General features: G+C 34.3%; 2 protein-coding genes across 4 annotated transcripts in view; one reads left to right on the top strand and one right to left on the bottom strand.

The window, feature by feature from the left end:
• The window catches only part of LOC128867916 (ras-specific guanine nucleotide-releasing factor RalGPS1), a 57,712-nt gene extending 52,476 nt beyond the window's left edge, over positions 1–5,236 (bottom strand). For all 3 annotated transcript variants that reach the window (XM_054109535.1, XM_054109536.1, XM_054109534.1), the window contains exon 1: positions 4,401–5,236. The gene's annotated coding sequence lies outside the window, so the exon portion shown is untranslated. The remainder of the gene's footprint in view (positions 1–4,400) is intronic.
• Positions 1–20,152, top strand: part of LOC128867918 (leptin receptor gene-related protein) — an 86,397-nt gene that overhangs the window by 37,414 nt on the left and 28,831 nt on the right. The gene's annotated exons all lie outside the window — the stretch shown is intronic.

The raw sequence follows: 20,152 nt of genomic DNA, 5'->3' as shown, positions 1-20,152 counted from the left end.
AAGCATAGGGCTACAACAAAACTCTTAAATCTGTCCCTGTCCAATGACATTCTTTTAATTTCATTCCAGTTCATTTCACTTAGTGTTATCTCCTTCTCTAGCTGTCTTCTCCAAGTATGCGCTGGGCGTCCCCTTCTGCGTGATCCCTGTGGGTTCCATTCAATGGCTTGCCTCGTGATATCTTGTGCGGGTTTTCTGAGCGTATGGCCGATCCAGTTCCACTTTCTTTTCAGAATATTTGTTTTGATGGGCGTATGGTTCGTCAGCTCCCACAGTCTGTCATTGGGTATAGTTTCTGGCCACCTTATCTTTAGTATACGCCTAAGGCAGCGATTTGTAAAAGATTGCATGCGTTGTATTAGCCGTGGCGCAGCATTCCATGTTTCACATATGACGTTGGAATTAAATATTTTTAGTTTGGTGCCACGCGACAAGAATGAGGAGCTCCAGATGTTTTTCAATTGACCGAATGCTTGCAGCGACTTATTTATTCTGTTTTCGATGTCTTCCGCACAGCCGCCAGAGGTTGAGATAATGCATCCTAGGTAGCAGAAACTATGAACTTCCTCTAAAGGTGTTGAGTTTAGTAGGAATGGGCGTGTGTTGTTTGCATTTATGCGCATGGCCTTGGTTTTAGAGACATTGATGTTGAGTCCCACTTTCGATGCCAGTGTCGATATCGATTTGAGTTTTCGTGCCGTGTCGACGTAGTTGTGCGCAAGGATGCAAATATCGTCGGCGTAATCGAGGTCGTTTAAGGATCCACGAAGACCCCATGTGATGCCTCTCTGATTAGCAAGAGCCTGACCTTTGCTGTCTGGTCAAAAAAAAACGTTCAACTACTTTTTTGCAACTGTTTCTACATGAAATCGCTCGTGTAAGTAATGACGATCATTTTGAACCCAAAATTATTAAAATCGGTTCATTTTTGACTAAGTAATGAGCCTTTAAAAAAATGTTTCTTGTATAATTAAAAAAAAATCGATTTTGAGCCGAAAAAAAAAATTGCCGATAAAGCTTGAAAAAGAATTTTTTCGGGTGCACAAAAAAATACGTGTGTCATTATTTTGACCAGAGAGCAACATTTTTGAGTTACATCGAAATCGAAGAACATGACCCGAATAGCCCGGTTGAATTGAAATGGAAAGCACCCCTAAACATTTTTGAGGCGGTTTAAAGTTTTTTCTAATAAGACGACATTCTGATTAGATGATAAGCCGTCTTTCTTCCCTGCATTCTTCACAACTCTCTGCCTGCCTTCTTTTGAAACTCTCTGCCTGCTTTGAAAGAAACGCCTTCCACTATACATTTTTCATTTCAAACATTTTTTTTACAATATACATATAGTACAAGTTTGCATAATAAGCTTATGATTGATTGAAAAAATAGATTTGTATATACATACATATGTAGCTCATTGGCCGCTAAAATATCAATAACGATTTTGATAAGCAAAACTTTTTCATGCATACACACACATGCATTCATACTTTAAAATATAGACAGAAAATTTTGTTTAGCTGCTTATCAGCGCATTCGAGGTAAACATGCTTCGAATGGAATTTCGCAGTCTAATTTAACAATTGATTGACGATGACGCATTGATTGCTGCCTGCGCAATCGGTTCATTCATACCAATTTTCATTCCACGTCAAAATAATAAACATTAGTTTTTCACTGCCCAATGCCTTTTGTGCAATGGACTTTAGTACGAGTCAATAGAAAAGAGTTCCATTCAGAATAAAATCATCTATATTAAACTAAATTGAAACACCTGCTCAACGAGTGCCCAACAGGCGTCAATGTTAAATACGCGTGCGAGTGTTAACGCTAGTATATGCAGAAGTACCCTTTAGTTTGTGGAGGTATTTGAAGATGAGCAGCGTTGCTGCAGCCAACTTCTTCCCCGACCAAATAGCTGAACTCGTGATCACTCCCTGTGTCTACATACTTTTCCTGTATTTATTTTCTTTTAAAATACTTTACCAATTTTACGATTTTCACACAGCGCAATTCAGCTTTTGCTTGCTATTTTTCGGTACATTTTACCAAAATAAACATATTTACAACAACGTCGCTATAGTTCAATTAAGAAAAACAGAAATGTTGATACAAGAATATTTTTTTTTTTTCTATTTTTTTCAATATTCAATTGGAATTCAATGTAATGGAATGAAAAAGTAAATTTCAATTGAGTTAATAAACAACATTGAGAAAATTGTAACAAGAAATATCTAAAAATTATTTCATAAATAAATATGCTTGACAGCAATTTGCACGTAGACAAAATGGAATAGAAATATAAATAGAATAGAAGGGCGATCAAACTTCGACCATAAGATATCTAGGATAAAATAGGACCTCTCTTTTTTGTATAATAAGTAGCTTTTACCCCAACAGCTATTTTTGGATCGGAAACTTGACTGAAATTTAGAATTTTCAATTTTTTTTCAAAAAGTAGTCCGAAAATTGAAAATAGTTTTTTTCCAAGTAACGCCCCTTATTGTTGTTGCTGTTATAGCAGTTTACAAAGCACTGCAAAGTGCAGTGAACTCATAGGTTGTTTCTGTTGACCAGATGTAATCTTGGTAACGCACGGCCGGACGTTGTTGTTATTGTATCAGCATAAACTTTACCCATATAAAAGCGGGTCATTCCGGTAACGTAGAACCGACTGTCATGGAAATGCCGGTTGTTGTTGTAGCAGTAATTTTTCCCTGTCAGTGTAGTGTAAATCACCGGTCGTCTTCGTCTAGCTAGGCCCAGGAAACTTGCTGTTTCGACAGGTTGGGGGAGAGGAGTGTTAGATGAGTGGGTTTGATGGTGGTTGTGAAAAGGCGGTTAGTGTCGTGCGGGGTGCCTTAACATGCCGGTCGTCAATCTTAGACTAAGGTTAGGCTCAAGAAACATGCTGGTTCGATGAAGGGGGTCCAAAGGGAGAGCGGTGTCAGGTGAATGGTTTAAGGAGATACGTAAATAAGTGGTTAGTATTGATCTTCACAAGGCGGATATATGTTGAGTATATCGGGGTAGATTTTGGATAGGTGGGAGTTTAACAATAATACAATATCCTGAACGTATTTGTGCCAAGATGGCGCGGGTCTCATGAGGCAGGAGAAGTTCTTCGCCTGCGATGGATGGTATTTGAACTGCAATTCAGAGGACGGGAATTTAAATAGATGGTGAGAAACCCCCGATTAATGCCATTTATGGCCTGTCTATATTCTGCCGGGTGTAAGATTATTTTCAGCCCATGACAACCGGGTTTGCGTACCAGGATGTGTAGGGATAATCCTGGGCAAGGGCTGCCACCCCAGCAAACTAGCCCTGCCTAGTGCACGAACGTCACCCTAATTAATGTAATCGGTCTTCGTCATCTATGTCATCTAACTTTAAGCCCAGAAAACAGGTTTTTTTCGACAAGATGGGCATTTTCATGGTAGCCAGGTATACATACATATGCATCGAAATGACTTGGAATTTTCGCAACCAAGGGCTACCGCCCCAGTAAATTTACCCTGTTTAGTGCAGTGTATGTTAGTTCATACAAGCAGATAAGTGATTTGTCGTATGTAGTCAAAAGCGGACAACACACATCCGGGTTTGCTCATTGATATCAAGGAATCAACATTTCACCAGAGATTAGCAAGAAGAATTCGAATTATTCACTCACGATATCCTATTGACTTAGCAATTGAAGCTAAAAGTGAATCCGTTATCTTAGCGCTTTTCAGTTTGTACCTTGAAGCAGCACAAAAATACGTAAATACAATACAATAAATATTTGCATTTTTTACGGCACATACATACCTATCCAATATATCAACAAAGCAATTAAAATATAAGAATGTGTAAACGCACGCTGATATACAGTATAAAATTATGCCAAGTACTGCCGTAGCAACAAACCACAATTCAGCGCAAAAGCACAAATCTTAGTATGCATGTACAAGTATTTCAATAGCAGACACGAGCCATAAACATATTTCAACAACAACAACTATGAGACAAGAAAATCTTCTTTTATGTATGAATGAATTATTTCTAGGCATCTATCTATTCATCAGCTAAATTTTGATAAGAAGAAACTTCGAAAAAATTTAAAATGAAAGCGGGCCAGATCCACAGCTGCAAAAATACCAGAACTGCAACCAAGGGAAATTGTGACCATATTAAAAAAACAACAGCAAAAAACCAATGTACTGCAGATACGCTTGCAATTTCATAATTTTTTCACAATATTGTTGGCTAGCGCACGAGCGTCATTTGTCTGCGCCAAAAAGGCACCTCTACTATCCACATTTCCCCCCAGAGATTTTCGTGGTAGTTGAAAATTTTCTACCTGTCGAGGCGTAACCAAGGCGAAACGTTAATTTTCATGCAATTTCAAAAATACTTACCCTCTTCCGGACGAGCGCCCACTTACGTTTGTGCTTAGCTGGTTGACAAACGTACAGCCAGCAGCTGCGCGATCACACCCCTTTTTATTATTTAATTTTAATTATTAGTATATTTTGTCTGTATAGTGGCGTTTTCAAAGCGACATCGCCACCAGCGCCAACGCCATCATCTACGAGTATCACAGTCGTCGTCGTTTATAATTTGCCACTAATTTTTATTATTATTGCTGCTACTACTTTTTCCTTGCTCTGCTTAATGCGCCTACTTTGGCAAATGCTCTGAATGTCTATCGCAAGATTTCTTCAATTGCGCACCGTTTCCCCCGCCAACACAATCTCAATAATGTATTTAAAAATTGTAAATTTTCACTTTTCCACAATTTTAAATTTATTGCAATTCTGTATACGCTTTTCACTTTTTTGAAATCTCTATATTTTTCTACGCTCGAAAGACACGCCGAATGCACTACAGATTTTTATTCTCGCAAATTTCTTCCATGAAATCTTTCACATTAAAATTTTTATTTCATTTCACTAGCATTTCTTCAATGCAAGAATTTCGTTTTCGTTAATATTATTTCTTAATTCAATTTAGTTTGGAAGTCGAGTGAAAATTTTAATGAAGAAACACTGCATGAAAATATCGATGCAATGACAAGAAATGCTAAAAGGCAAAGCAATGACGGCAGCATACACGGAAAAACTTCGCACGACCGCGGATTCCACAAGCCAATATATACACACAATTTTCAACTGCTTTTTCCCACGATAGAATTGAAAATGATGAAAATGTAAATCAAATGAAAATCCAACGGCTGTGTGGCGGTCACCGTAAGAGAAAAATAACAAACATGTAGATGGCAATGACAGAAAAAGCGAATGAGTGTGTGGCAAAATGACACGAATACAGCACTGCCAGCTTGAACCATTATGGGAACAGTTGTAGGGAACATAAGGGCATGTTTATACTCCAAGTTACTCGTTTTTGAAATAGTAATAGATATTCGGATATATTGAGTGCGATCTGATGGAAATTTAGTGCATGTACCAAAATTGCACTTTTGCGATAGAACTTTATTGCTGATAATAACGGTACTTAAATTGTTCAACGTAATGAAAAATAGAGGAGATATCGAAGCTCAAAAATCAATCTTCTGCATTTTAAAAACGTTAATATCTCTTTAACTACTGCACCGTATACAAAGCGTAGTGCATCTTAGATAATTAAAATATTGCCTTCATTTTGATATTAATACGTTTAAGTTCGAGCTCTTCTAATTTATTGCCCAAATAAACAAAAATCCTGAATCAAGGGAAAGCGTCTGCAATACGGTGAAAAGGAACAATTTAGATTATTTTTGACCATACTTTTCAACCTAAATTAAATTGCCGAAATCGTTAGAGCAAGCGTTAAGTGTGCAATAACTGTTTTAGCAGTTTTTATAAGATTCGTAGAATAATGGTTCAAAATGTATTATATTACTAAATAGTCCCAACACCACCGCAAAATTATTAATTTCATATAATTATTGTATATATTTGATAAAATCAAATAAATTAATACCTATAGTATTTGAAAGCAAGCAATATATGATGGTTGGCAAATGAGCTCGCAAGGTTGAGCAGCTGTTTTGGCTAAATTGAAGCAGTACTGGAAACATCCAGCTTTTGCATAAATTTTTGCAAAAAATAATTTTGTTTTTTGGAAATATACGAAAAAGTCTACATAAAAAGATTTTTGTTTCGGAAATTTGCAACGTAAGTATAACCGCATTAAAAAGTTTATTCAATCTCAATCTCTTTATTTTTTTAACTTTGCTTTCGACAGCACACCGAAGAAACAATTGTGTTAATTTGCCGAATTTAATTAAAAAGAAAATACTTCTAAGTTTTCGAATCTTTTGTATAAACATTTTATTATCTCAAACAAAAAAGTATTTACAAAGTATCTTAATTACTTCTCCAATAATCTACCTGGGTATGTAAACGGTTTAGTAGGTTTAGTTATAGTAACGTTTCTAAAATGCGAAAAGTTTACCTTTGACCTTCCATAGCTCCTCTATTTTTAAGTGAAACAGTGCGTAATCTTTACTTGTTCCCCTATCATTTCAGGGCCAGCAGTCTTGAAAATGTCGTTGAGAAGTATGTAGTTCAACTTCTACTTTGTGCCACAATGATCGCATAATATATAAATAAGTGTTTGCTGTTTATCTTATTATTAATAATAAATATTTATTTTTCCTAATGGTGTGCATTTTGCTTAAAGAGAGTTGAATTTTATATTGCCAATCCACTTTTCTATCCACCAACTTACAGGGTTTGATTGAAAAGTAATGAGCCTTCCGGCGCGGAGCGTCTGCCAAACGATCAACCGAATCGGCTGGTGGGGGAAAATGATCGTTGGACCTTCCCCTTCCACTAGAAACCGGTCCCAGTTCGCTGGCAACAGCGGTGCAGTCAACATCGCTCCGCGCGTGAAAGCTGTTTTAAAAGTGTGTTAGTATTTTGCAGTGGCGAAAATGCAGCTGATCATCTTTTTCGCAAGGAGTTTGTACCTCCAGGAAGCACTGTAAACACGGCATTTTACAAAGAAGTGCTAATTCGGCTGAAAAACCGCGTCGGCCGGGTTCGGCCCGACCTCGTCAACAATTGAACCCTTCAAAACGACAATGCGCCGGCGCACACCGCTTTCCTCTGCACCTCTGCATTGGCCAAGATGGGGGTTCCGGTGCTTTGCCACCCTACCTACAGCCCAGACCTGTAACCCTCCGCCTGAAAAGAAAGATGAAGGGGAGGCGTTTCGACTCCATCGAGGCGATCCAAAAAACTGTGACAGCCGAATTGAACGGGATTCCGGCAGATGAGTTTGAAAAATGTTTCCTGCAGTGGAAGGACCGCTACCAGCGGTATATTGAGGCTCTAGGAGGACCGCTACCAGCGGTGTATTGACTAGAAGAAATTAGTTGTATAAGCCAAAAGGTTTAATAAAACTGCTTAAAAAAGTAAGGCTCATTACTTTCACACACAGACATACTTTGATAGCGTGAATTTGTTACAAGTGGGATAACTGCAACTCCATTCCATTCTCATAGATTACTATGCAGGTTCATAATAAATGGCAAATAAATTTTATATAAACGGTGTTTTTAAGATAGAAATATTGTAAGAATGATTTTTTTTTTTTTTTGACGTGATAACGTCTTATAATTCGATGTAGCCTGCTGCACGCACCAAAAAATTCGGCGTTACCTTGCTCATGCGGCGTTACCTTCCTTGAACTGCAAGCGAGGGCGCGGAACGAACGACAAAGAGGCAAAATCGGCCCCCGTGTTCGGCAACGTTCGACATCTGGCTCTCTCCTACTTGAGTGAGCATATATATGTATGTATATTCGCATATGTATATAAATTCACAAATGTATTTGTATTTGCATATGCCTTCTTTCTGTGTGCATGGTAATGAACCATTTCTCTGTTGAGAATAGGACGATGATAGGAAAAGTAAGAAATGAAAGGGAGTGTTTCGAGTGTAAAGTGTCTTGAAAAAGGCAAATCGATGATGGTGCCTCTTAGTGTTGTTGTTGTCTCATTAACGTCTAATGCACAATCGAAATTGAACATATCTTTGATAAATGTTTCGTAATTTTTCACGTTTGTGTAAATGTAACTCAATTACATTGCAAATCCATTTACCTCATTGAAAAGAAAGATGAAAGAATTTGACATCTTTTCGCGAAAAACGCATTCATTGGAAAAAGGTGTATTCAACGTCATCTTGGGCTGCATCACCATATATTTTGTTGTTGTTGTTGTAACAGTAATAGGAGCGTTAGATGAGTAGGTTTTAAAGGGCATGTGAAAAGGTGGTTAGTGTCGTGCGGGGTGCCTTCACATGCCGGACCTATGTTTGGTATGTCGAGGTCAATTCTGTATCAGTAGGAGTTTAACTTGCTACAATATCCAGAACGTAATTGTGCCAGTGTTACGTGAGTCTCACGGGGAAGCTGGAGCTCTTAATCTGCTGTAGGTGGTGGTTGGACTCCGATTACGGCATTCGGTGGATGGGAGCTTAAGAAGGTGGTAACGGTCTCCCGATGAGGGTCGTTTAATGATGTCGATAACAACAATTCTTTGTCTTAGCCCCAAGTGCTGCCGCAAGCGATGAGAAAGTTGGAGATTTCTCGCAACGAAAAAGCGAGAAAGGTCGGTGAGGTAGTTGTTCACTTTGGAGCACAGGCCATCTGGATGTTACTGTCCGACGCCATTATTGTGCAGTCGTCAGTGTATGTAATGCATATGTTCGCATTCCATTATTTTGAACAGGTATTTCTGGAAATACCCGTGTCTCGAAAGCATTGTATAAAATATTACTACACCGAAGACCCTTTTTTTACTCACCTAGGCGTCCATCTGTCGCGTGTTTCATTTTTCCAGCGGTCTTGCCATAGCCTTATCGTTTTAGGTCTGCTATCTACTTCTTTGATCCCACAACCTTTTCCTCTTAAAAGCTAGTAAATCTATCGGTATTGAACCGCTTGTCACTTGTACAGCTGACCTTGATACTGTGCGGTAGGAAGACACAACTCTCAAAACTGCCGTTCGATTTACCGATGCTAGGAGCTTACACCGGTGATTTGCCTTAAGCGCACTGGCCCGCAGTTCAGCTCCGCATAAGAGAACGGAGAGCGTGGTAGCCATCATCATTTCCAGTTTCCTTTGGGTTGGTTCTCCTATGTTTGCCATCAGTCTATTGATTAGGGATACTATCTCAGCGGCTTTCTCTGCTGCGTGTTTTATTTGTGTTCAGAAAGTTAGCCTTTGATCCAGCTCTATGCCTAGGTACTTTAGAACCTTACTTGTGGTTAGCGTGTATTAGGCGGTTAAAAGATGTTGGAATTGAGCCTTGTATACACTCACGTCGAATACTAAACTTATATATTTATAATTGGCGCGTACACCCGCTTAGGGTGTTTGGCCGAGCTCCTCCTCCTATTTGTGGCGTGCGTCTTTATGTTGTTCCACAAATGGAGGAACCTACAGTTTCAAGCCGACTTCGACCAGCAGACTTTTTTATGAGGATATTTTTCCTGACAGAAATACACTCGAAGGTTAGCCATTGCCTGCCGAGGGACAACCGCTATTAGAAGAAACTTTTTCTTCATTTTGGTGTTTCACCGAGATTTGAACCCACATTCTATCTGACCCACCAACCCATTCGGCTACTTACCAGCTTACATTTCCATTTCCGTTGTAAAAGTAAAATTCTCATATTTTAGTTTTTTTTGTTAGTTAAGTTTAGTTTATTTGTATATATTGTATGTATAACTTGCATTATGTAAGTACAATTAATTGTATATATTATTTCTTTACCATTCTTTTAATCATTTCTTATAGATACAATTTTCTTCGGTTATCGTTCATCGATTATTGGCTATCCAGTTTTTATTGTGTTGCGACATGCGTAAGAATCATCGATCATACAAGGTATCATCGTCCATTCGCAATGTTGCAGCATAGTAAAATATAAAAAATAATTTTTGTTTCATGTGTCAGTGAGTGGTGAAAAAAGAACAATGAGAACTGTAAAAAAGTAAAGTAAAGTTCCTTTGTTGCAAGTATTGTAGTAATTTTTGGTGTTAGCTGTTATTATGTAAAGCTGTTAGTATGAATTATCGATTTGCTGAATTTATCGTTTATGTTACTCCATTTCCTGCACGGCCTTTCATGTACAAATGTACATATGTATGTGCTTGCAAAGTACACTATTTCTAACAATTATTCAACAATGTCATATTCTTTACTGTAATATTTATTTGCAAAATGTCTTTTCCATTGTTGGGCATACATAATACATACATACATCTATTATTGTTTATTGTTATTTTTTATTATTAATTTTTTTTTCTTTTCGAATACCTTTTCAGAGTTCACAGTTGACACCTGTTGACGTTTTTTAGTATATTTTTTAGAAATTTTTTTCATTGGCAAGAGTTGATAAAAGTGGAAATTTTTTAATTGAGTGTTTTCTATGAGTTGTAAAATACTTTGTGTTAGCATATGTTTTTTTTTTAATATTTTCAACTGATATTGTTTGCGTTTTTTGAGTCTAAAATATGCATGTTAGTTTTAAAATCCAAGTTTTAATAAATGTAATTGTATATTTTAATTGTTGTACACCACCGTCACTTCTTTTTTGGTTTCTAATGTGTGTATATATGTAAATGTGTTTTTGTGTGTGCGATGGTGTACATGTGTAGGGGAATTCAGTCAATTGTGGTTGGTTTGGTTTAGGTCATTGAAATAATTTACATATATGTACGTATTTTCTTTTATTCAAAATAATTGAAAATCCTTTTTTTAATTGTTTAATTTTTGCAAAATGCGTACCTTATAGATATATAAATATATTCATGTGTATATGTACATTGACACTGACGCCTTAACTATTTACTATTTACGAGTATATACAAAAAGGAGAGTTGTGAAGATGAAAAAATGTAAAATATACTTGTACACGTAATTTTTTTTTAATAAAAATGTTTGAAAATTATACTTTTCAATTGAGTTTTGATATATGTTTTTCTATACATAAATAGATATATATGTATGTATGTTTATTAATTTATTTAATGTGGAATAACCCATGAAATTATGTTCTTACAATTTTTGTTTTGTTTGTTAAGTCACATTTTACCCACATAACTTCTTTAAATGTCTTACACACATACATATATGTGTGTATGCATGTAGGTATGCGTATTTTTTAATGCATTTTAATAAGTTCGATTATTATTACTTTTGTCTTTTGTGTATGCATGTGTGGATTGTATTTTATGTTAAATTTTTATGCAGCATTTTATTTACTAAATTGACACAGATATAGTAGTTGATCACAAAGCGTATGATGTAAGTAAAAAAAATGGAGAAAGCCTAATATTCATATGTGTGTATTGCGCGCACACCACAGTAAAAGCGGTTAAATAAAAACGCTAATTGGGTTTTTTTCTGGAAAATCGTGCTACAAGAGCAAGCTAACGAAAATTGCTAAAGAATGCAATTTTTGTTTTGTACATAAATGGTTTTTAAAAAATCGTTCACAAATGACAACAACAAAACAAAAACAAAGTGAAGTGAAAAAATTCTTAAAAATGCAACCCTGTTGCATGCGTAATATGATCTTATAAATATCAAAATAGAATAAAATATTTATATGATATTGTTTTACAATACATACACATTTATTGTAATTAATTTACTTTCATTTGTATAAATATATATTTAACTATGTATATGTTGTATTTATAAATGATTATACGCTATTATATATATCTCATGCTTTTGCAGACGTTTTTCAATTCTTGAGGCTTTAATTGTTTAACAAATAAATTTCTTTTATTCCAGTTTTTTACTTTTCCTTTTAGCACGCAACAATCGTTTTTTTTTTTTTTTGTATTTTATGATATTATATAATTTACACTGATAAGTACACACACATACAATTAAAATGTATTTTTTAATATTAGTCAATTATAGCCAGAAAATGAGCAACAGATTGCCATTAAAGTCACGCAATCGATAAAAGCAAAACTTTCATCTCTATGCTAGGCATTTGAAAATCCTTATCGATTGCATGCAACTCTTTTCCAAACTTTTTAAGCTCACTAAAGCTGCTTTTGTAGGGCCGGCCATATTTTTATATATGTACATTTGCATACACAATTTTATATTTAAAAATACCATAAATTTAATGATATTTTAAAACTATATGTATGTTTACGTTTTATGTGTTAATGCATATAATACTCATGCTGATGATCTTATTGTTGTGTGTACATATTCATTTTAGGTGTATATTTTATATTTTTAAAACTTACATTTTTTTTCTAGGAGAAAATACGCTGATCTTCCACTGGTTTAAGCTGCGTTACTTTTGTAGAGTATCCACATGCAAATAAACTTTTTATTTTATAATTTTGCTCTCTGCTGAAGTTACCTTAGTTTGCAACTCTTTTGTATGAATAAACCTGCATGCATACTTGCTGGTATAAGTATAAAATAGTGCCCCAAGTATACCTCGGACTTTGTAAAATATCTGTTTATAGCAAAAACAGAAAAACTTACTATTGAGGCTCAAACTAAACGGCGCTTCTTTTTAATCGATGAAATAATTGAAGTGAATTAAATTAGGGCTACAAGCATTACTTAAAATCTTACTTTGAACAAATTTCTCGTTTATGAAAAGGTATTTAATGTGTAATTCGTAAAACTCTGCGTAAATATTAAAAATGAAACCTCGCTTACAGAAGCAGACCGATTGATAATCGGTTTGTTTTTCAGTTGCTAGTCTGGAATTAATTGATTCTGCGCTAAAGGATATGCAACGTACACAGAGTTTTGAGCAGTGGGAGATTGTAGCCATAAATAAAAAAAATTATATTATTATTGTACAATAGTAAAACCATTTGTTACAGTGAACCACAAACAACAAGTACAATAAGAAAAAGCAATAACAAAGTTAAGCGGTACAGAGAGCTCAAAGATGAGTAAATATGAAATAAATAAAATGTTAATTTATGAAACGTAGGCCTGGGTAGTTCTTGATATACCAAAATATAGGACTTGATTTCTACTTTAAATAAAATTAATACATTACATTATATACATTATTAATACAAATTAAATTATTTGATTAGTTTTATTATTAAACTTAGTTAAGAGCGTAGTTTAAAAGCGTAGAGGTGTATGTATTTACCATATTTGGTATATAAATTTAGGGCGTTTTTGTTTTAATGGCTTTGAAAATATGCAATTTAAAAAGTACTGTTATATGGGAGTTGGGCTTAGCAGTGGGTGTATTTTATTCATATGAAATTCTTTTGTGCTCAATTCACTACTATTATGACTAACATTTGTATGAAACACTCCCATCGTGCGTCGTCGTATGCATTTCTCCCAAAGAAAAGGTTCGGAATGTGGTTCAAGGAACGAACGCTTTTACAGTGGTATAAAAAAATATAAAGAAAAATAAATGAATTGAATAAATTAGAGTACAAGAAATTGTTAAATCTATGCCTTTGAAAAAAAATCAGTTATTATCAAAATCTATTTGATGCATAATTCGAAATAAAATGTCGCAAAGCTGTTAAAATTAAGCAACCTTCATTTAGACCTGAAAATACTTTAGCCTCCGTAGTTATACGGTAAAATAATAAATTAAATATTAAAAAGAGGAACAAGAAATAAAAAATTGTCTCAATTCAATCACGTCTGCGCAAAGAAAATATGTATGTAACAGCAGAATTACTTTACTCAAAATGTAGTTGGCGCGCAAAGTTTTGATTGATATTTCATTGCATATTTTATGCTGATTTTAATTCGTAACTATTTTCCAATGAAAAAAATCGAAAATTAGAAAATTCAATATATAAAAGTGGCATATAGTTTGACTAAAAAGTGTTTTTGCAAAAGGAAAGGTAAACTAAATAAAGGAAAAGTACGTTTTCTGGCCTTCATTTGAAGTAAATTTTGTAAATAAATGATTTATTTGATGAAATAAGTTTTTTTTTAGATTTATCGTTACTACTTATCGTATTTCAAATTACGTGACTAGCAAAATATGGCCCTGCTGTCGGTCTGCCGTATAAGTTTAACCCTTTGGGGACGGAGCCGCTCGACCGGCGAGCGTCGCTGAGGACGAGAGGTATTGGAGTGCGCAATAAAGGAATTAAATACGTTGAGTATTATAAAAGCTAAGGCTTTATTTAACAAAAGAAACAATTTTGATAAAATCAAAAATTAATTATAAATAAACTGCTATCACTGCTAATATGGAAATGCCTGAGTGGGTGTCTTATTGCACGGATTTGACTTCTACTCGACGAAGTAATGCCGTCATCTTCCATCGTATCAGATTCAAATTATTATTCGTCAAAACTGTCACTATCTAACGTATCATCTCTAGACCACTTAGCTTTCGTGCGTAGCATAAAATATGTAAAAAGCCTACTGATTCCTTTGGCAGTGACACTGAAAGACTGAATTGAAGAACTAAAATTCGTTCTGACTCTACCGTCGTCTCACATCGTAAGTTTACATTATAAGGAAAATAAGACTTCATCGCTAATGGCGCCTAAAGTCGTTGAATGAAAACGTGTCTCTTTTACTATACCTATGTGTATCTTATCGCTCAGAATGGCAGACGTTGCGAGCCTTACAGCTACGAACTAATTTGGGCGGCTAAATGCCAATACTTGTCCGGAACGGTAAAACGGCTTAGGTGGTTATATGCGGACACTCGTCCCCAAAGGGTTAAGCGCTCAATTTTACTGGTTAACTAGCACTAACTAACTTACTTTTACAGTTAAACTAGCACTAGAAAACTGGTCCTAATTGTCTTATCGCGTATTTACATAAATCGTTGCATACATTTTTGCACAGGAGGCAAAATAAACTGATTCAAAAGCGCCATTGAGACAATATTATTTCATTATCAGCCCAGAAACGCCACAAATAAAAGCTAAACAACTTATTATCTCATACCTAATACATACATAGGTAAGCTTCTCTTAATCTTTTATTGCGGACAAGGGGTCTTACTCACTTCAGAAGTTGATTGGAAATGCTATGTGTGTTAATTTTGATAATAATTTTTTGGTTTCTTACAGTAACAATGAGTGAGCATCAAATGATAGCCTTTGTTTATCCATTTTACTAGGAATTGTTGTCAATGTGTTCCCATAGATTTAGTATGTTAGTTTGTGAGAGCCCATGTTCACGCTAATGGTATGAAACAGAAAACAAAACGCGTTTAATTACTGAAATAATTGCTGATTACAGAGAATTGCTGATAAAGAATCCTTTCGGCTCTCTCTGTGGCTGTTAAAAGATATCGAATGTTAATAATTTGTGTTCGAATTAGCAGAAGAAGCCCGTGGAAAATTTAATTGAGTCGTCGGTACCTATTTTCATAGAAGAAAATTTCACTAACGTTCTGTAGTCGAATGAAGTCAAGCAAAGTAAACTTTATTGAATTATTTTTAAAATTATAAAAATCATTGATCCATGCACTAGTTTGTTCAGAAATAAGTTTGTTGTTATTTATATTTACTATACGCAGACATATTATTATAATTACAAAAAAATAAAGAAGCAAAAGAATTCAATAAATTATAGGGTGCCCAAGCTGCGTGGGTACTTTTGAAAATTCATGCACCAAATTTTTGAAAAACTACAATAATAAATTTTAGGTGCGGAGGCAAGTATGCATGCAGTAATAAGTATGCAAGTAAATATGTATGCTTGTGTTTATCTTTTTACTCTCAATACATACACTTTGCATACTTTTGACAAATAGAGACTGATTGATTTATTATATATATGTACATATTTGAGGCTCGGATGAAGTTAACTTTATACATATGTACTATATCGGTATGTAAGTGTGATTTGTTAAAAAGATAGGTGTATGTGAATACGTATTTTTTGTAAGTTTTTCATACATAAGTATTCAGTATCATATATACGAATGCAATTGATATAAATATGTATGTAATGTCAATGTATGTATGTATTTATGTAAGTATGTATATGTGATTAAATGCAAGCATGATTCTATGTTCGTGTTCAATATTAATGTCAAAAAATTAATTAATAAAAATTACATTTGTACGTACTTATGAAGATTTGCACACTTTTTGCGTACACATTCAAATTACTGAATTTTCAGTTTCTTTTCTTCTCTCTTTTCTCATAAATGCGCTTAAGTACAGTTTAGGTTTCTCTTGTTTTTTGTTTTTATTTTATTTTTGTTGGTTTACTAATTGATAGTTTTTATCGCAATATTGGCAAGTATTAACATTTTCACTCAGACATTTTACAAGAAAATGTGAAGACCGCCATTATCGCTATGTTACTAGTAATTGAGTTAAGTTCATATGTATTTGTTAGAAAAAATTATATCTTATCTATAAATAGGGAAGAATTTGACGAAAATGCTATTTTATAAAGTTCAGTTAGTTATAAGAAATTTGTTTAAATTAATTAGTTATTTATTTTTATTATTATTTTCTTATTTTGTTAAAGGATTGTTGTCATTTTTCTCGCCTAGGAATTTGATTCCTCGCAAAATTTACGTACACAATAGTTGTTTACATTCGCACTCTCCTCGCGCTTTTGACAGTTTTTCAAACTTCACAAAATGGCTTAGTTTGACTCATACCATTTGCATACAGAGTTGCATTTTTATACATCTATGTTTTATTTTTATTTTATATATATTTTTTTTTGTTTTTTTGTTAATGTGTAGCTATTTTGCTTTGCGGGTAACTGGTAGACTTTGAAGGCGTCGGTTTAGTGTTAATGAAATTGGATTTCACAATTCTTTTTTAACATAAAATAAGTAGAAAAGTACGTTTATTCACATTTTCGAAATAATAAAGTTTTTTGAGCCCAATGCTCTGGTCTTGCGTTAATTTGAAAACCATAATTAAAAAATAGTAATAAGTGCAAAAATAATAGATACAAAATATATTGTCACGCTTACATTCCCAAATGTATCTATATTTTTGAGCTTATGGTATTAAAAGACTTTGCAAACAATATATTAGACATGAAAAAGTTACTCCCCGATGGTACCTGGTTAAAAAATTATCTAATGCTGAGTTTCTGACAGCATTCACTAATCACTATTTGTGACTTTTATTCAATAATCAACATAGGGACTACTGAGCATTGTTTAAATTTCGCAACAAATAACTTAACAACACCACTTATTTTTGGAGGATTTAGCAAGCATTTTTTAGCTTTTAATTTTTAAATTTAAACCAACGGCGTGTTATCTGTATATTACACCTTTTGTATAGCGGCCGGTTCCAATGGACTCGAATGAGATTTGGTCTATTCGCATATCAATATTTGGTGCTTTTATATTATGTGACAGAGTTCCTTTGTTTATTTTTAAGTCTTCTGTAATATTCTAGCATACTACTTATTTTAAATAAGTGGTATTGCAAATACAAATTTCCTAGAGGGAATTGCCTTCCGGTAGCCGGTAGGTAATGCTAGGTAGACAGAGTTCAGCCTTAAGATAGGCCTCTTAAAATGTCACCGAAATTCAATAAAACTCTTTGATTATAAAGCTGCGGTATACCTTTGCCTTTTGCCTCTTATATTATATCTATTTTATTTATTTAAAAACAACTTTTGAAAAATATTTAGAGGTTGAAATTTTTGTCATAGATTCACAACAGTTGTGGTATTATTTAATAGTCATTGATAGTACTTCTTCACAAAACCAGCAATTCGATCGTAATTCCGTCTCACTCGTAATTCGCTTACCAATTACGAATCGAGTTACATACATACGAATTATCTCATTTGTAGGTAATTCAGTTTAAATTACCATACGAGTTATGAACAAACCAAATTCTCTAATTTGTATTGAAAAATTAGGAAAATGAGTACGCAAAAAAAACAAAACCTCGACCAAAAAAAAAATTCATAATAAATTGTCAATAATGCACAATAGACAAATAAATACATAATTTTTTCATAATGGAGATAAAAAATAGATATAAAAATAAAAATGAATAGCAAACTTGATAACGAACACCAAATTGTTGAGTCCCTAGAAAAAGTTATTGCAGCTCTTGAAGAAACCAGTCCTTAAAGGGTGAACACATTACTCACCTCGAAAAGATTGACTTGGAAAAAAGTAAGTTTTCGAAAATTACATACATCTATTTATAAATATTTTTTATAGAAGGGCATGGACTCGTATTGTCGATTGTCTCCTTTTTTGAAATAACTTGCTTACTTTTGGATGATATACTTGTATTGCAGTATTTATTAGCTGCGTTACCAAAATGTAATACAAATTATAATTTGAAAGGCAATAGTAATTGACAGAGCCTAAAAGGTAATTGGCCAATAATGATAGAATATACATTACACATACATACGTAGATGGAAGTGGAAAAAAGGAATATAACATTGCCGCGACGAAGTTGTCGTTGAAGTGTGTCAAAAAACTAACAAGAGAATGTCGAAAAAGTAAAATTTTGTAAACAAAAATTAGAAGTTAGGTTAGGTTAATGTAAAGAAGGGAAAAGCAATCGAAAACGTAAACAAAGCTTTACAATTACGTTCGCTTAACAGCTGATTCTGTCAAAATAACTGAGCTGAGTAACGGTGTCGTGATATGCGCAATCTTCTGTTCTCTGAGCCGTGGTAACTGATTATATTCTGTGTCAGTCTATAACGATCACTTTGCTATCTTAAGGAGTAGATGAAAATTGTAAGTAAACTAAAAAACAATGGAGAATAGTAAATATTTTTAAATTTATTTTTGCTAATAGTAGAAATTAGTAAATTTACTAAAAATAAAATTTGAAAAAGTAAAAAATAGATATTTTTAAAATAAAATACCTTTGAACATTTAATGTTACTCATTTAGAGTTCAATGAATGCCAATTCAAAAACAGTGAGGAAAACTTAAGATAACTGTCAAACGTATTTCGCTTAAAATTAATCTCAAAATGCGGTAGTTCTTATATGAATGTAAACATGCCATTAGGAAACGAATTTAAAATTTAATTAAATCCAGATTTTTCAATAATTTGTTTCAACCTTATACAAAATAAGTTGTTTTTAAACATTAAAAATTTAAATTTTTTTCTGCATAGTATCGAAACCCAAGTTTGTTATCGATATAGTCGTAAGTTTCCTCATTTCATTAACACTAAAAACAACGGTTCATAAGTCATTCGTCTGTAAATATGTTATTATTTACATTGCCAGCGATGGCTCATAGACTTCGTGCATACCTTCGTGAATAAGTAAATATTTTTGAAGCTCCACGCGCTTGGTTCTCAAACATTTATGTTGCACATATATTTTCTAATAGGACTATGAATAAGTTCGTGCGGTTTTACAACAGATGGCGTAACTTGATTATTATTCCATCGATCCACATTTCCAAACATTGGAGAGCTACTGTCGTAAGGCACAAACGTCAGTATAAGTTTTTTATTTGAAGCGTAAACAACAATATTTTTACCACACTTGAAAATGTCGAATTTCGTGCCAAATAATGTGTTTTTGCGGGGAATTCTTCTTCATTATTTTAATATGAAGAAAAAAGCAGCCGAAAGTCATCGTATCTTGGTGGAAGTTTATGGTGAGCATGCTCTATCTGAGCGAACGTGCCAGAAGTGGTTTGCACGCTTTAAAAGTGGTGATTTTGGCTTGGAAGACGAAGAACGCGAGGGTGCGCCGCCAAAGTTCATGGATACCGAATTGGAGGAATTGCTCGATCAAGATCCGGCTCAAACGCAAGAAGAGGTTGCAAAAACTTTGGGAGTTGATCAATCAACCATTTCCAAACGTTTAAAAGCCATGGGAATGATCCGAAAGGTAGGCCATTGGGTGCCGTATGAATTGAAGCCAAGAGACGTTGAACGCCGTTTTATGGCATGCGAACAACTGCTTCAACGGCACAAAAGAAAGGGTTTTTTGCATCGAATTGTGACTGGCGATGAAAAGTGGGTCCATTACGACAATCCAAAACGTCGGGCAACGTATGGATACCCTGGCCATGCTTCAACATCGACGTCGGCGCAGAATATTCATGGCCTGAAGGTTATGCTGTGTATCTGGTGGGACCAGCTGGGTGTTGTGTATTATGAGCTACTGAAACCGAATGAAACGATTACGGGGGATGTCTACCGACGACAATTGATGCGTTTGAGCCGAGCA

This window comes from Anastrepha ludens, chromosome 6 (genome assembly GCF_028408465.1).
Source record: "Anastrepha ludens isolate Willacy chromosome 6, idAnaLude1.1, whole genome shotgun sequence".
In the NCBI taxonomy this organism is placed as follows: domain Eukaryota; kingdom Metazoa; phylum Arthropoda; class Insecta; order Diptera; family Tephritidae; genus Anastrepha; species Anastrepha ludens.
The sequence above is the reverse complement of the archived record's forward strand: the minus strand, read 5'-3'. Positions and strand labels throughout refer to the sequence as shown.